Here is a 27,134-nt window from a genome sequence, read left to right on the forward strand (position 1 = left end):
CTGCGAATCCTATGGAGCCTAAGTCTCGGAGACAATGGACAAACATTGAAGCTTGTAGTCTCGGTGGCAACTGTAGACTGTACACAACTCAGTACTCTGAAGAGAACTGTCTGCCATACCTCAGTGCTTCAGTATTTAACGAGGCATCAAACAATCGCTATCCACACACATGGTGCCCATGAATTGGCAGCTGTGGCCCCTGCAGACCTTGGTACATATTGCCAACCTATACAGCTGCTGCGCTACGCGTGTTTCAAGCATGGTTTGTCGATTGTAGTTGAGCACTCTCTGGAGTTGTGACCACAATCATAAATTTGGGAGGAAAGAATATGTTCAGTAGTATTGATTGAGTGGTGTGGTTAGAAAAGATGGAGGTCAGTTAAGAAAACTATGGAGATGAAGGTAGGAGTTTGAGTTAATAGTGGCAATAAAGAACGTGGAAAAGACATAGCATAATGATGAGTTTGGTGAATGATAGGTTGGTGGTAAAAGAAGGCATGGGGATGGATGGAGAGGAAAAAGGAGAGAGGATCTAGAGAGGGAGTGGGATAAGTAGTAAAGTTAGTTGGATGCATAAGTATCTGGGCAAATCTCATTTTCTAGGAGAGGGAGAGCTGTTTTAAGCTTCGTTTGGATAGGATGTGGAGTGTGTATAGATGTACAGTTGGTGGGATGTGTTTGTAAAGACACAGGAGTACATCAGGTGGGTGAGCAGAGGGGAGACAATGGGGTTATTCGATAATACTGGAGAACAAGAGGTGTTTGATTTGATGAAATGGTAGAGGATCCACATGAGTAAGCGAAAAGAGTGTAGAAAGTGAGACAGAGTGCATGACATTCAGTGATTTGTATGTACTTATAAAACTTTGGTGAAGTGGCTATCCATGCTACACTTGCATAGCAGATGATGGATCAGATCAGGATTTTGTAGGTGTGGAGAATAGTGGAGGGGTGTAAACCCGAAATTTGGCCTGTTAGCAATTTTACCGTATTGTGGGCTTTCTGTTGGATGGTTAGTTGGTGAGATTTCTATGTTAGTTACCGACCAAGGCTTAGACAAAGATATTTTAGTTTGTTAGGTAACTGGACAGGATTGTCATAAATAGTAGTTAAAAATCACAGAGATAGAGGGTGTGGATAGTTTGTCCTCTATTGCCTGCATTGTGGACAAGTTGACCTCGGGGTGCCATTGTTTAACACGTCCTTTGGATTTTAGGTGCCGGCCGCAGTGGCCGTGCGATTCTGGCGCTGCAGTCCAAAACCGCGGGACTGCTACGGTCGCAGGTTCGAATCCTGCCTCGGGCATGGGTGTGTGTGATGTCCTTAGGTTAGTTAGGTTTAAGTAGTTCTAAGTTCTAGGGGACTTATGACCTAAGATGTTGAGTCCCATAGTGCTCAGAGCAATTTGAACCATTTTTGGATTTTAAGTGAAAATGTTGTGCTTAAGTTTTTTTGCAAAAGGATTTCACCTTTCAATGACATATTTTTTAATATACATTTTTTACTTTTTTGACAGACTGTCTTTGGGTTTAATTTAAAAAAGAAAATCATTCGTAATGCTTCATTTTTCGTACCTTTGTTATATTTTTAAAAATTCTTTAGGGTGAAGAATAGAATACCGTTAGCGGACAGTCCCCCGCCTGTATGGGGCGAGGGAGATGAAATCACAATAAAGAGACCTTAATTTTATTATAACTGTCGTTTGAATTATCTGTATTTTATGTATAAAAGAAATATTCGACTTAATCAAATCATTTACATATCGGAAATAAAAATAGGTGTTGGCTATCCAGCACGATGTTATGTTACATTTCTTGTAACGATTTGTTGACTCTGTATACTTCCAGACAAAATTATATTTTATTGTAATTATTATTTGAGTTGACTAGATTGTTATTATAATTTTTTATATTAACCCAATATTTGACATACAAGTAATAAATAGACAGCATTGGCTCTCTAGTATGGTATAAACTGCAGTTGGCGTATGGCTCTGTAAACAGCATCCTCAGCTCAACCAAAGCTTATACAAGCCGAAGATAGATTGGAATATATGTCTTATAGTTACGCTTAATCTACAGAAGCATAATTGTTGAATTGGAATTGTGTACAACTGTGACATGTGTAACGTTCCCTGGCAAACTCACGCTATTAATGAACAAAAGTTTAATTGTACCATATATGCCGCTCTGAGCAAGTTGCATATACCGTAATTAATGAACAAAAATTATTACTGAATTTTGTGTAAAAAACATTTGTTATTATCGTAATATTTTTTTGTAGTAATATTCTCTCTGTATTTAGGATAGTAATTTTTCTATATTTATTATGTGATTGTGAAATGTGTCAGTATCTCCGATAACAGAGATGTGAAATTTAGCCAGAGGAGAATAATATTGTCAAATTACAAAGAAATGTTAATAGTCAGCAGTAGTATAAAAGAACCATGTACAGCGTATTCTTTGGTCTTCTCTGTGTAGATCTGAAGGCGAGAGGAAGCTGTGTCGAACTGATTTATGAATGGGTAGACTTCTTTTGTCTCTGTCTAGATTTAGCCGCCATTAGAGGAGGCATTACAAATTAATGTGAGTTGAATTATTGTTGGATCTAAATATATATCAGAATTTATCAAAAGTGTGTATAATTAATGTAAATTAGCTTGCCCATGTCATCTATAAAATTTCTTTAAAGAATTTTCAGCATTTTTAGCGGTGTTGCTGGGCTGTGCCGCGACCGATCGATTTGCAGCGGCGGCACATTTAAAAAAAATTGTTCCGCTAAAGGAAAAATCAACCAAACCCGTAAATCGGGAACAGATAGATAAAAATTAACAGTGAATTAAGAAAATGTTCTTCTTTTACAGTGATTCTGAGACTGATGAATTTTTAAAGTAATTATACGTTTGTGCATTCGTAGGCGGATAGTTAATGTTAGTTAACATTGAAATTTAACAATTTTGGTTCTTCAAATAACTTAAATGTATAGCGAAGTAGGTTTGATCAGTGATAATTAAATGTCGGCTTGGCAATAATTTACCATTTTCTGCTAATAGAGATAATCTTGTGTTCCATAGCTAGCGCCGGGATAGAATTCAGTAATATTTAACAAAAAACCCACTGCATTTAGAAAATGTGTGCCAAGGCCGAATTATGTAAAGGATTTAATTCTCAACTGAATATGCTTAATCAGTTAATATGAGTTCACGTAATTCTTAAATGTACGTAATTCTTTTGAAAGTGAATTTTCTTATTACCACACGTAAATAAGTTGTAGAGGTTCTACAACAAAGTTCGTACTTACAGAAGACAGTTAAAGAGAGGCAAATTAAGTAACTAAAAGCAATAATAATTAATAATTATTCTTTAACGAAAATAACAGCGATTTCGTTAAACATGCTATCTGACCAATGTCCTGTTTCTATGTCCGTGTCTTGTACTATTTGTTTTCATAGCACTGATGATAGCAGCACTGTTAGCTGAAATCTAGATCTGCAATAAAAAAAAGAGATATTATGAACGACGCTGACCTTCTTTCTGTCCTTCTCTTCTTTGTTTAGTACTTCATCACAACCTAAGCTTTTTATATCCATACAGTTGCTTCTCTTTTCTCTAAGTGCCTCTTTAATTATCTAATAGGGGACTTCTACCTTTCTCCTGGTTATGCATGCTTCAACAGCCTTGCATTTCTCATTCAGCTATTCTTGATTGTTACTTTTCTGTTTATCTTAATTTTTAGGTACTTGTTTGCCTACCTGCTTGATTTTTTCCTCCTTTCGTTAGTTACATTGAATATCTTGTATGCTACACAAGCATTTCTGCTGACCCTTGTCTTTTTGGCTCATTGAAACTCTGCTTCCTACTCTTTCATCTTTCCAATTTACTCACTAGTTCAAATTACCTTGGATTTTTCAGTTGTTCGCTTGATGCTCGCTTTGAATCTCTTGACAGCCTCTGGATCTTTTAGCTTATCTCCTGAATTTCCTACTTCTCTGCATCTTCTTCAGTTACAAACTGCAGTTCATAAGCAACAAATTGTGGTCACATCTGCCGCTGGAAATGTTTTGCAACTGAAAATCTGGTTTTGAAATCTGTCTTATCATTTTGTAATCTGTCTTATCATTTTGTAATTTCTATTAGTTGCTCCATATTTGTGAAGAAGTGCTGCTCTGCAACTGTGTACTACGTTCATGAATAACCACTTGAGTTGCCAATGAGTTCTTTGTTTTATTCCACAACTGGCTTCAGCTTTTCTATTGAGTCATTTTCCAATGGATCAGAAACTGATGTCATAAATGCCTGCAAGTGTTTACAACATCACTTTCAGATTCACTACATATTGGCTCCAATATAAAAGCCAAAAATGGTTGTGGGAAAGCTCAAGAACTTTTTAGCATCTGGAGAATTATTAATTATGTAATATATGTGAAACCTTCCAGGGTCTCCAAATCTCTCCCACATACACGAACATACTTTCATGATTCTAAAATGAAGTGCTAGCAATGATTGGATCATGTTTCATGCAAAATTCTACCACATAGCTTCCACTTCCATAGCTATTCCCCAGACCATATTCTCATACAAATTTTCCTCCATGTCATTTTCCTACTATCCAGTTCCAGTCCCCATCACAATTACATTTTTGTCTCCCTTAGCCATATGACTAATTTCTTTTATTTCATCATAAATTGTTTCAATCTCTTTACCATCTATGGAGCTAGTCTACATAACTTATTGTAGTGTAGTGGATGTTCACTACAACAATGCATTCACTATGCTGTTCATAGTAGCTTTATCACATTCCTGTTTCTGCATTCCTTATTCCACACACTCCTGTACAACCCATATGTGATTTTTTGTTGATAATCTTGGAGTTACCTGGCCAGAAGACTGAACGAAAAATTAGGAAGGTCATTCCGTCTCTGTACAGCAGTGCAAGTTCGTAAAAAATTCGGATTCATTTCAATTAGTTAAAAAAATAGAGGATGCTACTTGACAAAATACATATGATGATGTAGCCTACTTAAAAAATATGCGACTTCATTAAATCCATTAAATAAAAACCAGCTAAAAAAGTAATACCACATAAAGATAACTAGAAACTGTTATTACAATAGAAAATAAAAATCAGTTTGTGTGATGATCATGTTAATAATAACAATAACAATGGGAAACTCAGACAGTGTCTTTAATCAATTACATTAGCCATAACAGACGTTTTATTTTAAGGGGTTTTTGCCACACATGTTCTTGATGTAAGATGATATGATCTGTGCTCTGTTGGTTTTGTAAAGTACGAAAAGCGTTTCCAGTCCAAACTAGATCCATCAGTTAAAGCATAAAAAAAATATAGTGAAACATTTCAGAGATGTCAAAGTGGCATGTGGTTATAACTAAACGGACAGTGTTGGCTGTGTACAGATATTGCAGGACGCTAAAACATCGTAGATATTTTCATTAATCGGTGCGCAAGTGGAGTATGCTAAAAAATAATAGTTCCGCTTTCTGGCACCAGAAGAAAATATGGTGCTGCAAGCAGTCAGAAGAGTGGTGTTGATAAAGGAAAGGAACGATCAAACACATGATAACGGTGGTTCTGCAACGTTTATTAGGATATGATCACAAGTTACAACATGTGTTCAGTATGGTCTCACAACTCAGCAACATGCTTCATCTGTAACATGCCATGGTTCACAGTTGCTGATAGCATATCCAGTGTAATCAGAAGGATATGTCGTTGTATGCCATTCTTCAGATCAAGAAGAGTTCAGATAAATCCCTGATAGACACCGTCTTTCTGATATCCTCAGAACCAGAAGTCACATGGGTATGTAGGGGAATCTGGAAGGCCACCCATCTTGAAATTACCTGGAAATAATGCAGTCATTATGAAAGGTTTCTCAAAGCATACCTTTCACCTGGTAAGTGACATGTGGTATAGCCACATCTTACATGAACATAGTTTTGTGGACACACACAAGGGGGTCCATATAACATGTAGGTGTCACTGTACACCTAACAGGCCAATGAGGTGCCATCTCCTCAAAGAAGAATGGACCAAGAATGAAGGAGCTTGTGAAACCACACTCACAGTCACATGAGCTAAGTGCAATGGATGTTCCTGCACAACATGTGGCAGCATAGAACCCACATATATGACAGTTCTGTGCATTAACGCCATCATCCAGAGTAAAATTATGCCTCGTGCTTCCAAAGAATATCCCCCGACCACATCTCATCCATTTTCAAGTGTGCAAAAAAAAAAAAAAAAAAAAAACCAAGTGCAAAGTAAAGGTATTGTAACCTCTCCTGTGGCTTCATTTAGAGCACATTCTGAGTCATATACCAGTGTGAAATGCAGCGCAAAATCTTTTGAACTGTTGACCAGGGAGGAGACAATTCCTGCGACATAGATCAAGTACTGGCTGCAGAATTTGCGGCATGTGCTGCACAGTTGGCTATAGCTGTAGTAACTTCTTCAACAACTGCCCTGCCACTTCCGTCTTCCTGCTGCACCACCTAATTTACCGGTTTCTTCAAATTTCTTTAGTCCATTTTTTGCCATGGGGCCCCTTCACAGCTGTTTCTGTTGGCGATATTTCCGCAATGCGGCGCTGTTATTGCTGCCCTTCTGATAAAACAACTTCTTCACAGAAGCTCTCCTGCGAACCTTGCAGAACTAGCTAGTTCTGCAACGTTCGCAGGAGAGCTTCTTTGAAGTTTGGAAGGTAGGCGACGAGGTACTGGCGGGAGTACAGCTGTGAGGATGGGACCTGAGACATGCTTGGGTAGCTCAGATGGCAGAGCACTTGCCTGTGTGAGGCAAAGGTCCCGAGTTCGAGTCTCGGTCCAGCACACTGTTTTAATGCTCCAGGAAGATCCATATCAGCGCACACTTCTCTGCAGAGTGGAAATTTCATTTTGTAAACATTTTGACTGCTTACAGCGTCATACTTTCCGCTGGTAATAGAAACTGGACCTATTATTTTTTCAGCATACTCCATTAACATACGTATTGATGAACATACTTACGATGTTTCAGCACCCTGTCACGTATACTGCAGCATTTGGTGCACTGTCAGTTTAATTTAACCACCTGGTACTATGCAGTAACACGAAACAGGATTGTGAACAAATTCGATACAGATTTATAGCAAAAATTGCCATTGTTAATAAATGCAGAACTGACAATTTTATTTTAAATGGCTTAGTGGCGAGTAAGCTAATTTCCACCACTTGAGACAAATTTATCGTACATATGTAATGCATCCGCCATAACCAAAATAAATAGAAATAAAAATCTAACATAAGTAAGCTCTTTAAGTAGCATTCACTTACCTGTAATGGAAAATCTTTTGGTTCCATGTCTTTAAGTTCGCTGTAGCTTGTTTCGCCCAACTGTGCCATTATAGATTCCACTGTTCCGTTTCTAATGCCCTGGCTTAAAAGATCTACTCCTTGTAGTCCTTCTGCATGTTCTATGCACCTCGCCCAGTTGTGTGAATAACTGTGTCTCGAGCATCGTGTGCTAGATGCTCGATGTCAGCCAGCTGAAAGTTCTGTATCTTCCTGCTGCTTCTCTTTCAATCTGGTTCCAGCCCCAGATTATCTCAATAGAGTCACTGACAATTCACACTGGGCATCACGTCATGGTACGTCACATCACAGTTCCATCACGTCAGGGCGTATTCACACTGCCTGTTATGTCACGTCACGTCAGTTCACTTAGCCCAGTACTGAACGAAGGAAGTGAGGTTTGTGTTAGTTCTGTTGGTCTATTTTGGAATAACTGCACTGGGAAGCAGCACACCAGCTAACACAAAGGGTATGAATCTGCGTGAAATTTACGTAATGAGAGATAATACTTGCAGTAATGGAATTAAAGCATATTCATGTTGAAACTAAATTTGGGGCCATGAACAGTCTTACTCGCAACATAAGAAAAATACAATGCAACGTACAAATACTGAAGTCACACAAACCGTATTTTTCAGCAAACTTGGTGCTTAACAAAAAATCAACTGTTCTGATTATTACACATTTATATGTATACCAGGTTCACCGGTATGAAATAAGCGTTAATTTTTTTGTTTGCTTGGTATGACATCTGTAAAAGATATTTAGTATACATCAAGTCATGGAACAAACAACATCATATGCTTTCATCGTGTTGTGTTGTTGTTGTGGTCTTCAGTCCTGAGACTGGTTTGATGCAGCTCTCCATGCTACTCTATCCTGTGCAAGCTTCTTCATGTCCCAATACCTACTGCAGTCTACATCCTTCTGAATCTGTTTAGTGTATTCGTCTCTTGGTCTCCCTCTACGATTTTTACCCTCCACGGTGCCCTCCAATACTAAATTGGTGATCCCTTGATGCCTCACAACATGTCCTAACAACCGATCCGTTCTTCTTGTCAAGTTGTGCCACAAACTCCTCTTCTCCCCAATCCTATTCAATACCTCCTCATGCGTTATGTGATCTACCAATCTAACCTTCAGCATTCTTCTGTAGTACCACATTTCAAAAGCTTCTATTCTCTTCTTGTCCAAACTATTTATCGTCCATGTTTCACTTCCATACATGGCTACACTCCATACAAATACTTTCAGAAACGACTTCCTGACACTTAAATCTATACTCGATGTTAACAAGTTTCTCTTCTTCAGAAACGCTTTCCTTGCCATTGCCAGTCTACATTTTATATCCTCTCTACTTCGACCATCATCACTTATTCTGCTCCCCAAATAGCAAAACTCCTTTACTACTTTAAGCGTCTCATTTCCTAATCTAATTCCCTCAGCATCACCCGATTTAATTCGACTACTTTCCATTATCCTCGTTTTGCTTTTGTTGATGATCATCTTATATCCTCCCTTCAAGACACTGTCCATTCCGTTCAACTGCTCCTTTGCTGTCTGACAGAATTACAATGTCATCGGCGAACCTTAAGGTTTTTATTTCTTCTCCATGGATTTTAATATCTACTCCGAATTTTTCTTTTGTTTCCTTTTCTGCTTGCTCAAAATACAGATTGAATAACATCGGGGAGAGGCTACAACCCTGTCTCACTCCCTTCCCAACCACTGCTTCCCTTTCATGTCCCTCGACTCTTATAACTGCCATCTGGTTTCTATACAAATTGTAAATAGCCTTTCGCTCCCTGTATTTTACCCCTGACTCCTTCAAAATTTGAAAGAGAGTATTCCAGTCAACATTGTCAAAAGCTTTCTCCAAGTCTACAAATGCTAGAAACGTAGGTTTCCCTTTTCTTAATCTAGCTTCTAAGATAAGTCTTAGGGTCAGTATTGCCTCACATGTTCCCACATTTCTTCGGAATCCAAACTGATCTTCCCCGAGGTCGGCTTCTACCAGTTTTTCCATTTGTCTGTAAAGAATTCGTGTTAGTATTTTGCAGCTGTGACTTATTAAACTGATTGTTCGGTAATTTTCATATCTGTCAACACCTGCTTTTTTGTGATTGGAATTATTATATTCCTGTTGAAGTCTGAGGGTATTTCGCCTGTCTCATACATTTTGCTCACCAGATAGTAGAGTTTTGTCAGGACTGGCTCTCCCAAGGCTGTCAGCAGTTCTAATGGAATGTTGTCTACTCCTGGGGCCTTGTTTCGACTCATGTCTTTCAGTGCTCTGTCAAACTCTTCACACAGTATCGTATATCCCATTTCATCTTCATCTACATCCTCTTCCATTTCCATAATATTGTCCTCAAGTACATCGCTTTTGTATAGACCCTCTATATACTCCTTCCACCTTTCATCAATTAAATTCTATATTTCTTCTGTTACCAAAGGATTTCTACTAGCCCTCGTCTTTTTACCTACTCGATCTTCTGCTCCCTTCACTACTTCATTCCCCAAAGCTACCCATTCTTCTTCTACTGTATTTCTTTCCCCCATTCCTGTCAACTGTTCCCTTATGCTCTCCCTGAAACTTTCTACAACCTCTGGTTTAGTCAGTTTATCCAGGTCTCGTCTCCTTAAATTCCCACCTTTTTGTAGTTTCTTCAGTTTTAATCTACAGCTCATAACCGATAGATTGTGGTCAGAGTCCACATCTGCCCCTGTAAATGTCTTACAATTTAAAACCTGGTTCCTAAATCTCTGTCTTACCATTATATAATCTATCTGGAACCTGTCAGTATCTCCAGGGTTCTTCCATGTATACAACCTCCTTTTATGATTCTTGAACCAAGTGTTAGCTATGATTAAGTTGTACTCTGTGCAAAATTCTACCAGGCGGCTTCCTCTTTCATTTCTTCCCCCCAATCCATATTCACCTACTACGTTTCCTTCTCTTCCTTTTCCTACTATCGAATTCCAATCACCCATGACTATTAAATTTTCATCTCCTTTCACTATCTGAATAATTTCTTTTATCTCATCATACATTTCTTCAATTTCTTCGTCATCTGCAGAGCTAGTTGTTATATAGACTTTTACTACTGTTGTAGGCGTGGGATTCTTGTCTATCTTGGCCACAATAATGTGTTCACTATGCTGTTTGTAGTAGCTAACCCGCACTCCTATTTTTTTATTCATTATTAAACCTACTCCTGCATTACCCCTATTTGTTTTTGTATTTATAACCCTGTATTCACCTGACCAAAAGTCTTGTTCCTCCTGCCACCGAACTTCACTAATTCCCACTATATCTAACTTTAACCTGTCCATTTCCCTTTTTAAATTTTCTAATCTACCTGCCCGGTTAAGGGATGTGACATTCCACGCTCCGATCCGTAGAACGCCAGTTCTCTTTCTCCTGATAACAATGTCCTCCTAAGTAGTCCCTGTCCGGAGATCCGAATGGGGGACTATTTTACCTCCGGAATATTTTACCCAAGAGGACGCCATCATCATTTATCCCTACAGTAAAGCTGCATGCCCTCGGGAAAAATTACGGCTGTAGTTTCCCCTTGCTTTCAGCCATTCACAGTACCAGCACAGCAAGGCCGTTTTGGTTAGTGTTACAAAGTCAAATCAGTCAATCATCCAGACTGTTGCCCCTGCAACTACTGAAAAGGCTGCTGCCCCTCTTCAGGAACCATATGTTTGTCTGGCCTCTCAACAGATACCCCTCCATTGTGGTTGCACCTACGGTACGGCTATCAGTATCGCTGAGGCACACAAGCCTCCCCACCAACGGCAAGGTCTACGGTTCATGGGGGGGTTTCATCGTGTTAACTATGTCGAATTTTATACCAGAAAGTGATGATTTGCGGAAAGCATTAATTTTGTTGTTTTCATTTGAAAAAAAGTGTTGGAGAGTCGAATCGAGTGCTTGTCGAGGCGTATGGTGGTCGTGCTCTAACAGAAGCAACATGCAAAAGATGGTTTCAACGGTTCAGAAATAATGATTTTGATGTAAGAAATGAAGAACGTGGAATACCACCAAAAAAGTTCGGAGGCGCCGAATTGCAAGCAATATTGGATGAAGACGACACTTTGAGTCAGAAGCAAATGGCAGCAATGCTAAATGGTGCACAACAAACAATTTCTGTTCGTCTGAAAGCTATGGGAAAGATCCAAAAGTGTGGACAATGGGTCCCACATAAATTGAATGAAAGACAGATGGAAAACCGAAAAACCATTTGTCAAATTTTGCTTCAAAGACATGAAAGAAAATCAATTTTGTATCGAATTGTTATTGGCGATGAAAAATGGATTTATTTTAAGAATCCTAAACGGGAAAAATCATGGGTTAATCCGCGACAACCATCAACATCGACTGGAAAACCAGATCGATTCGGCCAGAAGACAATGCTCTGTGTTTGATGGGATCAGAAAGGTGTGGTGTATCATGAGCTTCTAAAACCTCATGAAACTGTGAATACTACTCGCTACAGACAACAAATGATCAATTTGAACTATGCATTGATCGAAAAAAGACCAGAATGGGCCAGAAGACATGGCAAAGTATTTTTTTACACGAGAATGAACCTGGACACAAAGAAAAACTGGTTTAGGATACAATCAAAACACTTGGCTGGGAGCTGCAACCCCACCCGCCGTATTCACCGGACTTGGTCCCCATATTGCCAGAAAGTTGGTCAAAATATATAGAAAGCAATGGTCAGTACTTTGAATGAAATGTTTTTACTTTTCAATTCAAAATTAGTGTTTCATTTTCACAAAAAAAAAAAAAAACGCTCATTTCATACCGGTACGCCTGTAAATTACGGCGACGTTACTTCTAATTTTATGTGGTTGCCGATCACACAGTCCATCCACTAAATCTTGATGAATAGCACATATATATTTATATATATCTTGCAGGATGGAAGATATTACTACCTCTTCTTATGACTGCAGGTGAAAGTCACGTGTTTGCGTAATAAATGAAAACATTCCCGCATATACACTCCTGGAAATGGAAAAAAGAACACATTGACACCGGTGTGTCAGACCCACCATACTTGCTCCGGACACTGCGAGAGGACTGTACAAGCAATGATCACACGCACGGCACAGCGGACACACCAGGACCCGCGGTGTTGGCCGTCGAATGGCGCTAGCTGCGCAGCATTTGTGCACCGCCGCCGTCATTGTCAGCCAGTTTGCCGTGGCATACGGAGCTCCATCGCAGTCTTTAACACTGGTAGCATGCCGCGACAGCGTGGACGTGAACCGTATGTGGGCATGCGGGAGGCCGGGTGGACGTACCGCCGAATTGCTCAACACGTGGGGCGTGAGGTCTCCACAGTACATCGATGTTGTCGCCAGTGGTCGGCGGAAGGTGCACGTGCCCGTCGACCTGGGACCGGACCGCAGCAACGCACGGATGCACGCCAAGACCGTAGGATCCTACACAGTGCCGTAGGGGACCGCACCGCCACTTCCCAGCAAATTAGGGACACTGTTGCTCCTGGGGTATCGGCGAGGACCATTCGCAACCGTCTCCATGAAGCTGGGCTACGGTCCCGCACACCGTTAGGCCGTCTTCCGCTCACGCCCCAACATCGTGCAGCCCGCCTCCAGTGGTGTCGCGACAGGCGTGAATGGAGGGACGAATGGAGACGTGTCGTCTTCAGCGATGAGAGTCGCTTCTGCCTTGGTGCCAATGATGGTCGTATGCGTGTTTGGCGCCGTGCAGGTGAGCGCCACAATCAGGACTGCATACGACCGAGGCACACAGGGCCAACACCCGGCATCATGGTGTGGGGAGCGATCTCCTACACTGGCCATACACCACTGGTGATCGTCGAGGGGACACTGAATAGTGCACGGTACATCCAAACCGTCATCGAACCCATCGTTCTACCATTCCTAGACCGGCAAGGGAACTTGCTGTTCCAACAGGACAATGCACGTCCGCATGTATCCCGTGCCACCCAACGTGCTCTAGAAGGTGTAAGTCAACTATCCTGGCCAGCAAGATCTCCGGATCTGTCCCCCATTGAGCATGTTTGGGACTGGATGAAGCGTCGTCTCACGCGGTCTGCACGTCCAGCACGAACGCTGGTCCAACTGAGGCGCCAGGTGGAAATGGCATGGCAAGCCGTTCCACAGGACTACATCCAGCATCTCTACGATCGTCTCCATGGGAGAATAGCAGCCTGCATTGCTGCGAAAGGTGGATATACACTGTACTAATGCCGACATTGTGCATGCTCTGTTGCCTGTGTCTATGTGCCTGTGGTTCTGTCAGTGTGATCATGTGATGTATCTGACCCCAGGAATGTGTCAATAAAGTTTCCCCTTCCTGGGACAATGAATTCACGGTGTTCTTATTTCAATTTCCAGGAGTGTATAATAACTCTTAATATATATTTTCTTTTTGCATGTGTTGTTACACATCATTTACTACATATATTGTAAAATTACATGTCCTTTTTGTGTGAGGTCTAAAACATAAGTACTCTCAAGCGAGATTGAAACCACAGTTGTTAAAAAAATGGGATGTTCTACTGACATTGTTTGTCTTCTACAGCGATGTACCAATTTCTTATTGCTAATTCAGAAAAAAAAGCATTCATTTAAACTGGTATTGTGAGAAAAAATAAAAAGGTGTTACACAGGTTATGAATTACAATCAGTTATACAAAAAGTAGTAGTTTAGTACTGGAATTAGGGACTATCAGTGGTATAGTGCGTAAATGATAATAAGCAAATTTTGTAACGTATATAAGTCGTTGATCAATTTTGTGTGATAAACTGCTGAGAAGTGAAAAATTTCAAAACATGGACTTTTATTTGCTAGCGAAAAAATATGTATACATAATCCAGCTGCTCCTACTGACAGAAAAAAATTTACAAGGTGCCGTGAAACATTTGCAATTTATCGTGCAAACAAAGCACAATAATAAAATAAAGGTTAAGAAGACATAGGCACACAAACCCACTTGTGTCGCATGAGTGAGCATGGCGAAAGTAGGTTAACTTCCAATGTTAGCAGACGACGACACCGTTAAAACTTTCTTCTTGAGAAAACTTGAGATGAAGTGACGTGCTGTGCGGTCTGATGTCTGTGTGAATGCCTCCATTTCAAATGTACTGTGGAATGTATTGAAGTGACACGATGTTACAGCCAGTGTGTATTGGCTTTTATATTGGCAGTGATATGGTGGAAGGCGTGCCACGTCCCATTTCGTTCTCCAGTTGATCTAATTTGTATGTCTCTTTAGCAGCTAGGACTAAATCTTCACATAGAAGTTTAGCCTTAGTTTTATCTAGTGAAAATGAAACATTGCTGCAGTTAAGCCTTTGGGGGTATAGGGTCGTGGTCCACGAAACTCTTTTGTTTCTAACGTTTCGACCAGAATAACACTGAACGTCTTCAGAGACGTTGCTCCTCCGATGATTCCTTCCGATGATGAGTCTGATATCAGTGACATATAAACTGCAGAAAGAGGGGCATGGCCAGAGTTACGCATTATAAGCAGAAATGATTCTTGTCAAAAATAAAACTTAACTATCAATTGTCATCTTGTCACAGATAAAAATCTGTTTAGTGATTCTGCAGAACTACTGTCCACATGTCGCTGTTTCCTGGTCTCTTCTTTCCTATAAAAATTATCCCTATGTTTACATATTTCAATTGCTTCTCTGCATAGCTGTGGATAATTAATAGTTCGTCACCACAGATAAAATTTTTGTTTCAGGAAACTTCACTTTGTGACTTTCTGGATGCTTTGCTACGACCATTTTGTCTATTTTCCCTAGTCGACAAAGACTTTTGTGTTCCTTTATCCGTGTCTTCTCGCTCCTGTTGGTTGTTCCACTATAAACTGTACCACATGCAGACGGGATTTTATATATGCCACATGTTGACAGAGGAGGGCTTATCCTTCACAGATATGAGTGCCTGATCTATTTTCTTTGTTGGTCTAAAAACTGTTATTGCTACACCATCAAATGCAATGGGTAAGCTATTAGGTCTTACTATAGCTGATTTCTATAAGGAGAAATCTGAACAGTCAACTTTAGAAAAAGCAAATAAGAAACCATTTTGAATCTATCAGTTTGTGGATAAGACGTTTGCTTTCTGGCCAGATGCTAAAAAAGCTTTGGAAGAATTCTTTGGTATTCTCAAAAATATTAATCCAATAATGTGGCTCATCATGGAAATAGAAAATGATAACAAAAGACCTTTCTTGGATGTTTTAGTTATGAGACAGGCAGAAGAGCGTTTGGAACATAAGGTTTTTCAAAAAGTTACACATGCAGACAGACGTTTACATCAAAATTCTGATCACCATCCACAAGAAAAGAGAAGCGTCATTAAAAGCCTTGCTGATAAAGCCAAAAGACTTTGCATTGCGAAATACCTGGATGCTGAGTGAAAGCATCTGAAGCAGGTTTTCAAAAAATGGCTGCTGAGGGAGAGAAGTCAACAGAAATCTAGGACCAAATAACAGTGCCGAAGGACAAACATGAAAAACAACGCTGGAACAATATAGTTTCTCTCCCTTATATTAAAAATGTAACAGATCAGATCAGAAAGATTTTACAGAAAAGACATTAGACTGATTTTAGACCAAAAAAGAAAATAAGTCAAGCACGCCTATCTGTGAAGGATAAACGCCCTCCTCTGCCAGCATGTGGCATATGTAAAAATCCCCGAATGTGTGGTGAAGTTTATATTAGATCAATTAACAGAAGTGTGAGTACATGGCTAAAGGAACACACAAATCTTTGCCATCTAGGGAAAATAGACAAATCGGCTGTAGCAGAGCAGGAAGTCATGAAATGAAGTTTTCTGAAACGAAAATTTTATTACTGACCATGAACTGTTTCCATGGATATGTAGAGAAACCACTGAAATATATTAATATGTTTACAAACATAGGGAAAATTGTAATAGGAAAGAAGAGACCATGAAACTTAGCGACATATGGACAATAACTTGCAAAATCATTAAACAGATTTTATATTTGGCAAGGATCATCTCTGTTTATAATGTGTAACTTGGCCACGCCCTTTTGTATCGCCCTCAGACTTCCGACCTGTCAGTCAGGAAGACTCAATGGAGGAGCAACGCCTCTGAAGATGCCCAGTGCAGTTCTGGACGAAACGTTAGGAAAGGAAGAGTTTCGTGCACCACGACCTTTTACCCCAAAAGTTTTACTAGCACCAATGTCATCCGGTCGTGAAAGCCTTCATTCTATCACCGAAATGAAACATTACTTACTTTCACTCACTCTAGTATAGTAGTTTCGCTTAAATTTGACTGTGGCAGCTTTTCTACTGGAATGATGGCTGATATTATCCATTACAATAACTGAGCCTTCTTGCAGCACAGACAACGTTTCTGAATGATAACCAGATTAGTGAGAACTTATACCATCACGAAATAAAAGTTTGGCCTCTTGTATTAAGCTTAGTATTCAATGAACCAGCATGGGCGATCATTAGTCGTCCATCTCTACCAGTATGAACTTTTAAATCCCCCTTTCGTTTGGAATCACTTACTCGTTTGGTTTTGCTTTCAGCATGCAATAAGTGCGCAGTATGCAAAAACTTAGCTCTTGGTGCTACAATGTCTCTGCAGCCCATTGCAAATTTTCGACCATCATTACATTTTCTGGATCGAAAACCAAGTTAGTGAAGATGACGAAGAAAGAAGATCTCTGAACCAGAATAATCAATTTTTTTCACGGCGATTATTCTGAATTCTTCTAACTGTTGTAGTAACCACCACACCACTAGCTTCTTGTTAAAATCGTCAAATTCTGTAGATTTTCTTTCTCGTTTATATTCCTTTCTTGGGGAATCAAAACAAGTGCTCATATTTGGAGATTGAGCCGATATTGCTGCACTTTTAAGTGGTCTACAATCGACTAGGATACAGCACAAACTTTTGCTGTTCCTTTATTAATTTGCGCAAATGCTCACTATCAACCAGACGAATAAAAAATTTCAATACGTTCGATACGACAATTCTAGTTTGTTTTCCAATGTGACTTGGCCCTTTACATATTGGTGCTATAGCACTACACACAAGCCCTTGCTTCTACATTTCGTCCATTACAAAACATAGCTCAATGTACCTTGATACAGAAGAGTTAAACCACATTTAACACTCGATATTATATGGGAACACTGAACATACAGCTGAATCTCTCCCACATCACTGCTGCAGTGCACATATGACAACAAAGCTGTGAAGCAGGTGAGTCACAACCCACTCTGACTGAAGACTGCATGTGGCTGGTGAGACGTTGATCGGCCTTTTTTGTGACGGCCGCTTCAGTTTCCACTATATCTAGTAGCTTCAGCCTACCTGTTTCCCCTATTTAAACTCACTAACCTACCTACGTGGCTGATAGATCCAACATTCCACAGTCTGACCCTTAGAATACAAGTTTAGTTTCTCCTGATGGCAACATCATCCTGAGAAGTATGCCTGGAGGTTCGAATGGGTGACTATTTTACCTTCAGAACATATTACGCAAAGCCTGTCTTCATCTTTATGTCGGACAGTAGCGTTAAATGCCCTCAGGCAAGACAGTAGTTTCCCCTTACTTTCAGATGTTCACAGTTCCAACATACCAATTACCATGTAAGCTAATGTTACAAGGCCAGATCAGTCAATTATACAAACTGCTTGCCCTGGAACTAATGAAAAGCCTGCTGCCCTTTCTCTTCAGATACCATATCTTTGTGTAACTTCTCCACAGATATCCTTCCAGCATGGTTGCACCTGCAATACAGCTGTCTATATTGTAGAGGCACTGAAGCTGCGACGCCTTGACAAGGTCCATGGATCATGGGGTGTTTTTCAATTTATGAACTCATTTATGCACAGTATAGTCTTACTTTTCCTGGTATTATAAGACATAATTCTTTTTTGCTTTCAGATATCTGAGCTCTATTGTGTAGGAACACTCGAATCGTAATTGACACTCCATAATATAGAATGTATTTTTCACTCTGCAGTGGAGTGTGTGCGGATATGTAACTACCTGGAAGGTTAAAACTGTGTGCTGAACTGGGGCTTGAACCTTCCTACCTTCCTAACTTCACGGAAGTTCTCCTTACAAGTTCAAAATGGTTCAAATGGCTCTGAGCACTATGGGAGGTCATCAGTCCCCTAGAACTTAGAACCACTTAAACGTAACTAACCTAAGGACACCACACACATCCATACCCGAGGCAGGATTCGAACCTGCGATCGTAGTGGTCGCGCGGTTCCAGACTGAAGCGCCTAGAACCGCTTGGTCACCGCGGCCGGCTCCTTACAAGTCTCGCACTCTTGGAAGAAAGGATATTTCAGAGACATAGTTTAGCCAAAGACTGTGGGATGTTTCAAAAATGAATGTTTCCTTCTGCAATGGAATATGCAGTGCCAGATTAAAACTGTGTGCTATACTGGGACTCAGTCCTGGACCTTTGCTTTTCATAGGTAGCACTGAGCTACCCAAGTACAGCTCACGACCCATCCTCAAAACTTTACTTCCACCAGTGCCTCATCTCTCATCTTCCTTACTTCACCATAATTGTCTTGCGAAACTCGCAATACTAGCACTCCCAAGAGTGCTAGTCTTGCGAGTTTCGAATATGGGTATTTCAAAGACATAGCTTAGCCACAGCTTGGGGGACATGTTTCCAGGTGAGTGTTTCACTCTTTAGCGGAGGTGCACAGTTTTAATCTACCAGGAAGTTTCACTCTGCAGTACATTTCAAATGGCATCGTTTACAAGATCATCAACGAAAGAACAATATGGGAAGAATCAGGATGTCAATGTCAAGGTTTCTTGAGAAGAAACGTTGGATGTTTACATGAGGAGTGGATTGAGGGGAAGGGGGTTGTTGCTGATGTCCTTTGTTACCACCAGAAACTGAGCTATTCTCGCCGCGCCCGCTCATCTGATGGTAGATATTTTACGAGGACCATCCAGAAAGTAAAGAACGTTTGCGCATACAGCAAGACAATGGGAGCTGGGAACAGGTAACAAGTCGTAGTCAGAAGGAGAAAATCTCAGATATCACTTTTCAGATTCCAGTGAGCAACCAGTTTGATTTGTTACCTGAAGTATAAGAGCATCAAACAGTTTTTGAGCAAAGCAGGGTGCAGCAGACTCGTAGTAAAAATTGTAATGCTAGGTCGGGAGTAAAGTCAAGCAGAAAGAAAAGAGTCCTGCTGCTGTTAGGTAGCAGTCATGGGAGAGGTGCTAAAGGATAGGCTAGGAGTCGAGTACGAGGTCACAAGGACTTGTGGAAAGATTTTGATGGTGAGGACCATGTTCTTATAGTAGGAGGAGCAGGAAACAGCCTGGCTAGCAATTCGGACTATAGTATTAGGTGTGACCTGGATGTAGTAGGTGCAGCAACAGCTCACACTCGTGTGGGGTTTGTGGATGCTTTGCAGCGCCATGACCAGCCCTGGGTTAATACGGCTGTCAACCGTGTTAAAAGAGAGCTGGGGAGGGGGGGTGGGAGAGTTACTATTGGCAGAAACTAAATCTCATACCTGTGCTGTGCCTGTTGATGCAATTGGGAGGTGGGGTTACATTAGTCATGGCCTGCACCTGAGTAGGAGGGGGAAGGATAGATTAGTTGATCTTCTTGCAGAAAATGTAAGGGGGGTCACATGCACACAAGACAAAATACCTGTGATTACTGGAGACATAGGGACACAGTTTTTAGGTTAGAGTCAGGTTACAGATAGAGCATATTGAAAGATATTAAAACAGAACAATGCCATAATGTCTGTAGCAGTAACCAAAGAAATAAATTTGTGTGTTTCATAAGAACATTAGAGGACTGAAAAATAAGATAGGTGACCTTCTTGTATGCCTAGAAAATGGAGTAAATTCTGAAGGTATAGATGCTTTGTGTCTCTCTGAACACCATGTAACTGCAGGGATGGAGAAGTTAAATTTAAGGGATTACAGATTAGCATCTTATTCATGTAGAGTCAACATGGAAAAAGGAGGAGTTGCTACTTATATAAAAACTGGATGCAAAGTCAAAAATATTGAAACAAATAGTTTTTGTGTAAATCAGATCCTTGAAGCATGTGTTTGTGAGTTGCTACTGCAATATACTTCTATAGTAATTGTAAAAATCTACAGATCCCCTCAAGGTAACTTTCAGCTATTCATGACAAATCTTGAGGCATTATTGAGCTACCTGTCAGACAAAAAGAAGCAGTTAGTGGTTTGCGGTGATTTTAATGTAGATTTCTTAAAAGATACAGACAGGAAAAATGAGCTAGAATCTTTGTTTGGTTATTTCAATCTAGTATCTGTTGTATATTTTCCAACTCATGTGCAGCAGGGTAGTAGGTCACTTATCGATAAAATTTTCATAGACAGTGGTCAGGCGGAAAGAATTAATATGTACCCAGTTGTTAATAGGCTATCTGATCATACAGGATTCAGGCAGGTTCATACAAGGCAGGGAGGCTTGTTAATGCAAACAGGATACAGAGCTTTAAGTGCAGCTTAGAAGCGGTAGAATGGGATGAAGTATACACAGAAAACGATGCTGATGCCAAATTCAATTTATTCTACCGTAAATTTGTCTCAATATTTGAGAGTTTCTTTCCTGAAACGTTGTCCAAAAAAGCCATTACAAAGTCAAGTAAGCCACGGATTACTAAGGGACTTAAGATTTCATGTAAGAGGAACAGGGAAATATATGGACAGGCCAGAATAAGTCACGATCCAACGTTACTTGCTTACTACAAAAGATACTGTAATATTTTAAGGAAAGTCATTAAGAAGTCGAGAAGCTAACATGTTCTGACAGAAATTAATAATGTGGATAATAAGATTAAAACTATATCGAATATTGTCAAATGGGAGATGGGGCAGCCTGAAAGTGCACAGCATACTATAGCAATAAAGCTAAATGATAATGTTGTGAGTGATAATTCACAAGTTGCAAGTATTTTTAACAATCACGTTTTGAATGTAGCAGCAAAAATAGGGTTAAAGGATTAAGTTGAAGAAGCAAAAAATTATGTTAGAAATGGCATTCCCCAGGACTTCAGGCCTTTAGAAATAGCACCATCATCCCCCATTTAAATTAAGGGAATTATAACTATACTGAAAAACAAGAGCTCATGTGGTATAGATGAAGTCTCTAACAGAATTTTAAAGTGTTGTTCTAATTTAATAAGTGGAGTCCTTAGCGATATATGTAATGCTTCACTGGCACAGGGAATTTTTCCAGACAGATTGAAATATGGAATTGTCAAATCTCTTCATAAGAAAGGGGACAAGAGTGACTTAAATAATTATAGACCAATCTCATTGCTGACTTCACTTTCTAAAATATTCGAAAGTGAAAATAATTTACTCAGGATGTCACAGTTCGGATTTTTAAGGGTTGCTCGACTGAGATTGCTACCTACACATTTACCCATCAAATAGTACAAGCCCTAAATAACAAATTATCGCCAGTTGGTATTTTTTGTGATCTCTCCAAGGCATTTGACTGTGTGAATCATGTCACACTCTTAGAAAAACTCAGGTTTTATGGAACTGAAGGCTATACACACAGCTGGTTTGAATCATACTTAATGAATGGAAAGCAAAAGGTTGTGGTGAGTAGCACAAATAATGTTGGGAGGGTGGTAAATTCTACCAAATTGGGAGTTGTCACAAAGGGAGTCCCACAGGGTTCAATTTTAGGTCCTCTACTGTTCCTTATTCATGTGAATGAACTCCCACTTAACGTTCAGCAAGTGGAACTAGTACTTTTTGCAGATGACACGAGTGTTATATTAAATCCCATTCCAGAAAAAGCAGCTGAAGATATTGTTAAGGATGTCTTTCAAAGAATTATTAAGTGGTTCTCAGAAAATGGACTCTCCCTTGATTTTGAAAAAACTCACTATATACAGTTCTGTACACCAAGAAAAAGTCATACCGACAATTGATGTCGCATATGAACAGGGCTCAATTAACATGATAGATTTCTCCAAATTTTTGGGTGTTCACATTGATGACAACTTGAACTGGAAGAAGCATATTACTGAGCTTCTCAAACAACTAAGCTCAGCTTCTTTCACTCTTTGTATAATCGCTAGTCTTGGTAATAAACAGATCAGTCTCCTAACATACTTTACATGTTTCCACCCAATAATGTCTTATGGAATAGTTTTCTGGGGTAACTCGCCACTTACACATAAAGTAAAGATTACACAAAAGAGAGCAGTGAGAATAATTAGTGGTGTTCATCCAAGGACGTCGTGTAGGCGCCTTTTCAAGGAGTTAGATATTTCAACTGAACCATCAGAGTACATATATTCGCTAATGAAATTCGTTACAAATAATCCATCTCAATTTGCGAAGAACAGTGATATTCATACCTACAACATTAGAGGGAAAAATGCCCTTTCCTATCCGTTATTGAAGCTGTCAGATGCTCAAAAAGGAGTACATTTTTCACCAACAAAAATCTTTGGTCATTTGCCCAACAACATAAAGTTTCTGGCAGGTGGCAGATCAAGTTTTAAATCTAGCTTAAAATCATTTCTTTCGGACAACTCCTACTCCATGGGCGAGTTGTTGTTTCAGAAATGGTAAAAAAAAGAATTGTACCTCTAAATGTAGTTTCATGTGTAGAACTAAAAATTTCAGTAATATTAATATTAGCATTATTCATGTGCGTGTATATATCTTGTAATCTGACTTTTTCCACATCATTTCGATAAAATAATCGGGAAAATGATCTACGAAACATGACATAACTAAAACTAACTAAAACTAGCGGCACCCACTCATTGGTTTCTGGTGTTCAATGTAATGAGGACAGTTGCCGTATGCGGTTGTAAGTTGGACCTTGCCACGAGATAAGTGTGGAGATAGCTGTGACCCCTACCTGTGTCGACTGCGTACCCCACCAACTGTGAGGTGCGAGGTGTTTGAAGATCAAGGCGCTCTTGAAAAAGTAAGGATTGCATGTACTAACAAACTTGGTGCATTTAGTTTATTGGCCGAACGCTCTTCAGGTGTTCCGTGGCGTAAGTATAGTAGGAAAAATAGATTCAAGTTCGTAACCTATTCGAAACCAGAACTGAGTGCAGATATTGGTAAAGTTAAAGGATGGCCTGATCTAGAAAATCAATGTAAGGCAAAGAACAAGTTTTTTCAGGGTATTAATCCATTTTATATTGGTGAAAACATGCGAACTTTTTATTAGTTTATAATATATAGGGTGCACCAGGAGGAAAGGTACATGCTTTGATGAGTAATAGTATTAGTGATTCTGCACAAAAAAACTTCTTATGGACACATGCCCTATTCCAAATTGTTTCTGAGATAGAACACGTTTAATGTACATCATTATTTATTTTCTGTATTATTCAAACGTTGTCTTTGTTTACAATGCACTACAATAGTGTAGAGGAAGTCGAGCTGAAATGTTTGATACATGAAGCTTGTGTTCTATCAGGTTGTCAAACTATCTCAAATTGGCTTACGAAAGCCACCTAAGGTACAGCACTTGCACATCATGTAAGATATTCAATATTTTCACACTCTCTTCATGTAAACCATTAGACCCAGAGAAAAATGAATACAACCTTTTTTTAAGGAAATTTAATGTACTTTAATTTTCTACTGAAACACGGTTCTGCTGAAGGGTGCGATTTCGAGTTATTTAAGAAAAACATAAGAAAGTGATTTTAAATGTGTTCTGTCTTGGAAATCATTCGGAATAGGGCATATGCTCATATGAAGTTTTTTGTTCAGAATCACTAATACTATCACCTCTCAAAGCATGTATCTTTCCTTTAACCTTGTATTCTTTCGCATATTTCATTATTTGTGTTCTCTTATTTTCATGTCAACAGATTCGATGAACTGCCATTCATGATACTTCCCTTTCTCGTTATGTATTCGACAGTACATAAAAAACCGATCAATGCAGAACAACTAGCTATGTGTCTCATAAGAGCTTGTAGTATGGCTATATCCAGAACCTAAATGCAGCTCACTACAATAATAGAACATTAACTTTTACTAGGTAGGTATTTACTGTATTTATAGTTGAGAATGACTGACAGTTTTTATTCAGTATTTGTTGAATTAACATGACTTACGAGGTTCGTTCAATAAGTAATGCTAACCATTTATTTTTCTCAGAACATATTTATTGTTAAGAGTCAGAATCTGGTGACAATATACGTTAACATGTCTGGTACATGTCCTATTTTTCTATGTAGTCTGCATGACGTTCGAAGGCCATACGCCAATGTTATGGAAGAGCATTTATTTACTACTGGTAAAAGTTCTTGCCCTATATGCGTAGCCATGTTTTCACTGCATGACTGACACTCTCGTCATCTTCAAAGTCTGTTCCCTGTAGAGAATCTTTTAAGTGGCCCAAAGTTGAGGGTGCCAGGTAAAAATTTGGAAATTGGTGGTAAGGTCTTATGGGACCAAACTGCTGAGGTCATCGGTCCCTGAGCTTACACACTACTTAATGTAACTTAAACTAACTTATGCTAAGGACAACACATACACCTATGCACAAGGGAGGACTCGATCCTCTGGCAGGGGGAGCCGTGCGAGCTGTGACAAGGCGCCTAAGACTACGTAGCTACCCCATGCAGCGAGGGTGCCCGGTATGGACTGTAGGGTGGATAAGGCAATGATGTCCAACCCACCCTCTGTGAATATCTTAGGGTCTTGCTCATTGCAGATGCAATTCCAATGCGCACAACAAACATCAAATGTGAAGGACCAACAAGGACGTTTGTCTGTGTATACTAATGGCTTTTTATTTTAAAAAATGTGGGGCATTGAATGACCCTCTTACTTTAATCACTTTGAAAGTGCTAGTTATTAAATCAATCAATGAAGTACTATCACAATGCTCAACTCCATCTTTAAACTGCCATTAGCATTATCATAGGCAGGATAGACACAATACTAACACGCACCGCAGTAGTACACATTTACATGCCTTCTAACGCCACAGATGATGAAAAGATGGAAAGAATGTACGGTGAGATAAAATAAATTATTCAGGTAAGGGTGATGAGGGCTGGATTTTGTACTAGGATAAAGGAAATTAGTAAGAGAACATGGACTCAGGAGAAGGAATGAAAGGTACCTGGTACAGTTTTGGACACAGCTAATACTTGCATTACGAATCATGAAAGAAGGTCGCATTCATGGAATAGACCTGAAGACACTGGTGGGGTTTCAAATGCATTATGTGATGGCAAGACTGAGTTTTAGAAAACAGATTTTATACTGTAAGATATTTCCGGCAGTTTATGAAGGTCGACGATAATTTATTGGTGTGAACTGCACATTTCAAATAAAAATATAACTAAAATGTAAGGAATTAAGGAGATATAACCTGGATAAGTTAAAACCAGATGTTTCTGAAAATCTCAAAGGGATCATTAGGCAATGACTGAAGGAGGGGAAAGGAATTCACCGCAAGACAAATGGACAACTTTGAGAGATGAAATAGTGATATGAATGAAAGTGGGAAGTAGGTACAGTAGAAATCCTTCGTTAATACACGATCTATTGAATATACTTGACACAATGAGAAAAAATAAAAATGCAGTAAATGAAGAAGGCAAAACGGAATATAGATGTCTAAAAAATGATGTTAATAGAAAGTGCAAAATGGCAAACTATGAACAGCTACATGAAAAATGCAGGACTGTAGAAGCACACATGCAAATGATGAATGACACATATAGGAAAATAGAATTAAAACGTCCTTTGGAGCAAAGACATGCAGCTGTATGAATATCACTTTTGGCCTTATGTGAACCCATTCTATTTTTACTTTATTTTAACGGATTTAATGACAAGTGGCGTTCTCATTTCATCATAGACACAACTTTTACAACTGGTCCTCATTGATGGCAATTTGTTTCATTAATGGCACATGTCTTTAAAAGGTGTATTTTATTATGGTTCATTTAAAAATTTGCTATTTATATACATATAAGCGGTTTCAATATTAATGCTTATACTTTGGCATACATTTTTTTAGAATATCACTGTGAATGTTAGCTTGGACATAAAAATTTTAGATTTATTATGATCCTACAATTGATAACCATGACATGTGCATTATCTTTTCATACTAATTATTTTTTAAAAGCTCCAAATTTCTTTCAAAATGTAAGTTTCTATACCTTTCTCTGTCTTTACTTATTGTACCGCCATTATTTCTAAAGACTGCTTATAGCTACTATATGTAGATATAAAGGACACTGATATCTGCCCAGCTTCGCCTATTGCCTCAGTTTCTCCCCCCTCCTATTTACCATAATCAACTCTTCAGCAGTCCCTATGTAAATAGCACATAACAATATTTTCAGTCCTTTTTAATATGTAATGATATAATGCATAAATCATTGTCATAATTTATAAGATTATATGATGTCAGAATGCTTAATTGGATTTGTTATAATACAGCTGGGAAAGCTGTTAGCACAATAATCACATTTGAAGGTGGAAATCAATTGCTGAAAATGGTACTGATAACGTGAATGTCGTCATTTCTAAGCGATCATGGACATAATAAATCATTAAACATTAATCTTCAAGCAAAAACTTTTTTGGTGAGAATCCTTGACACTGACATCTGTTGACGACCTGTGAGACTACTGCTATTTCAAGTGCATATTCCATCTACATCTACGTCTATACTCTGCAAATCATTGTGAAGTGATGACAAAAGGTACTTCCC

Source organism: Schistocerca nitens, chromosome 4, assembly GCF_023898315.1.
Source record: "Schistocerca nitens isolate TAMUIC-IGC-003100 chromosome 4, iqSchNite1.1, whole genome shotgun sequence".
In the NCBI taxonomy this organism is placed as follows: Eukaryota; Metazoa; Arthropoda; class Insecta; order Orthoptera; family Acrididae; genus Schistocerca; species Schistocerca nitens.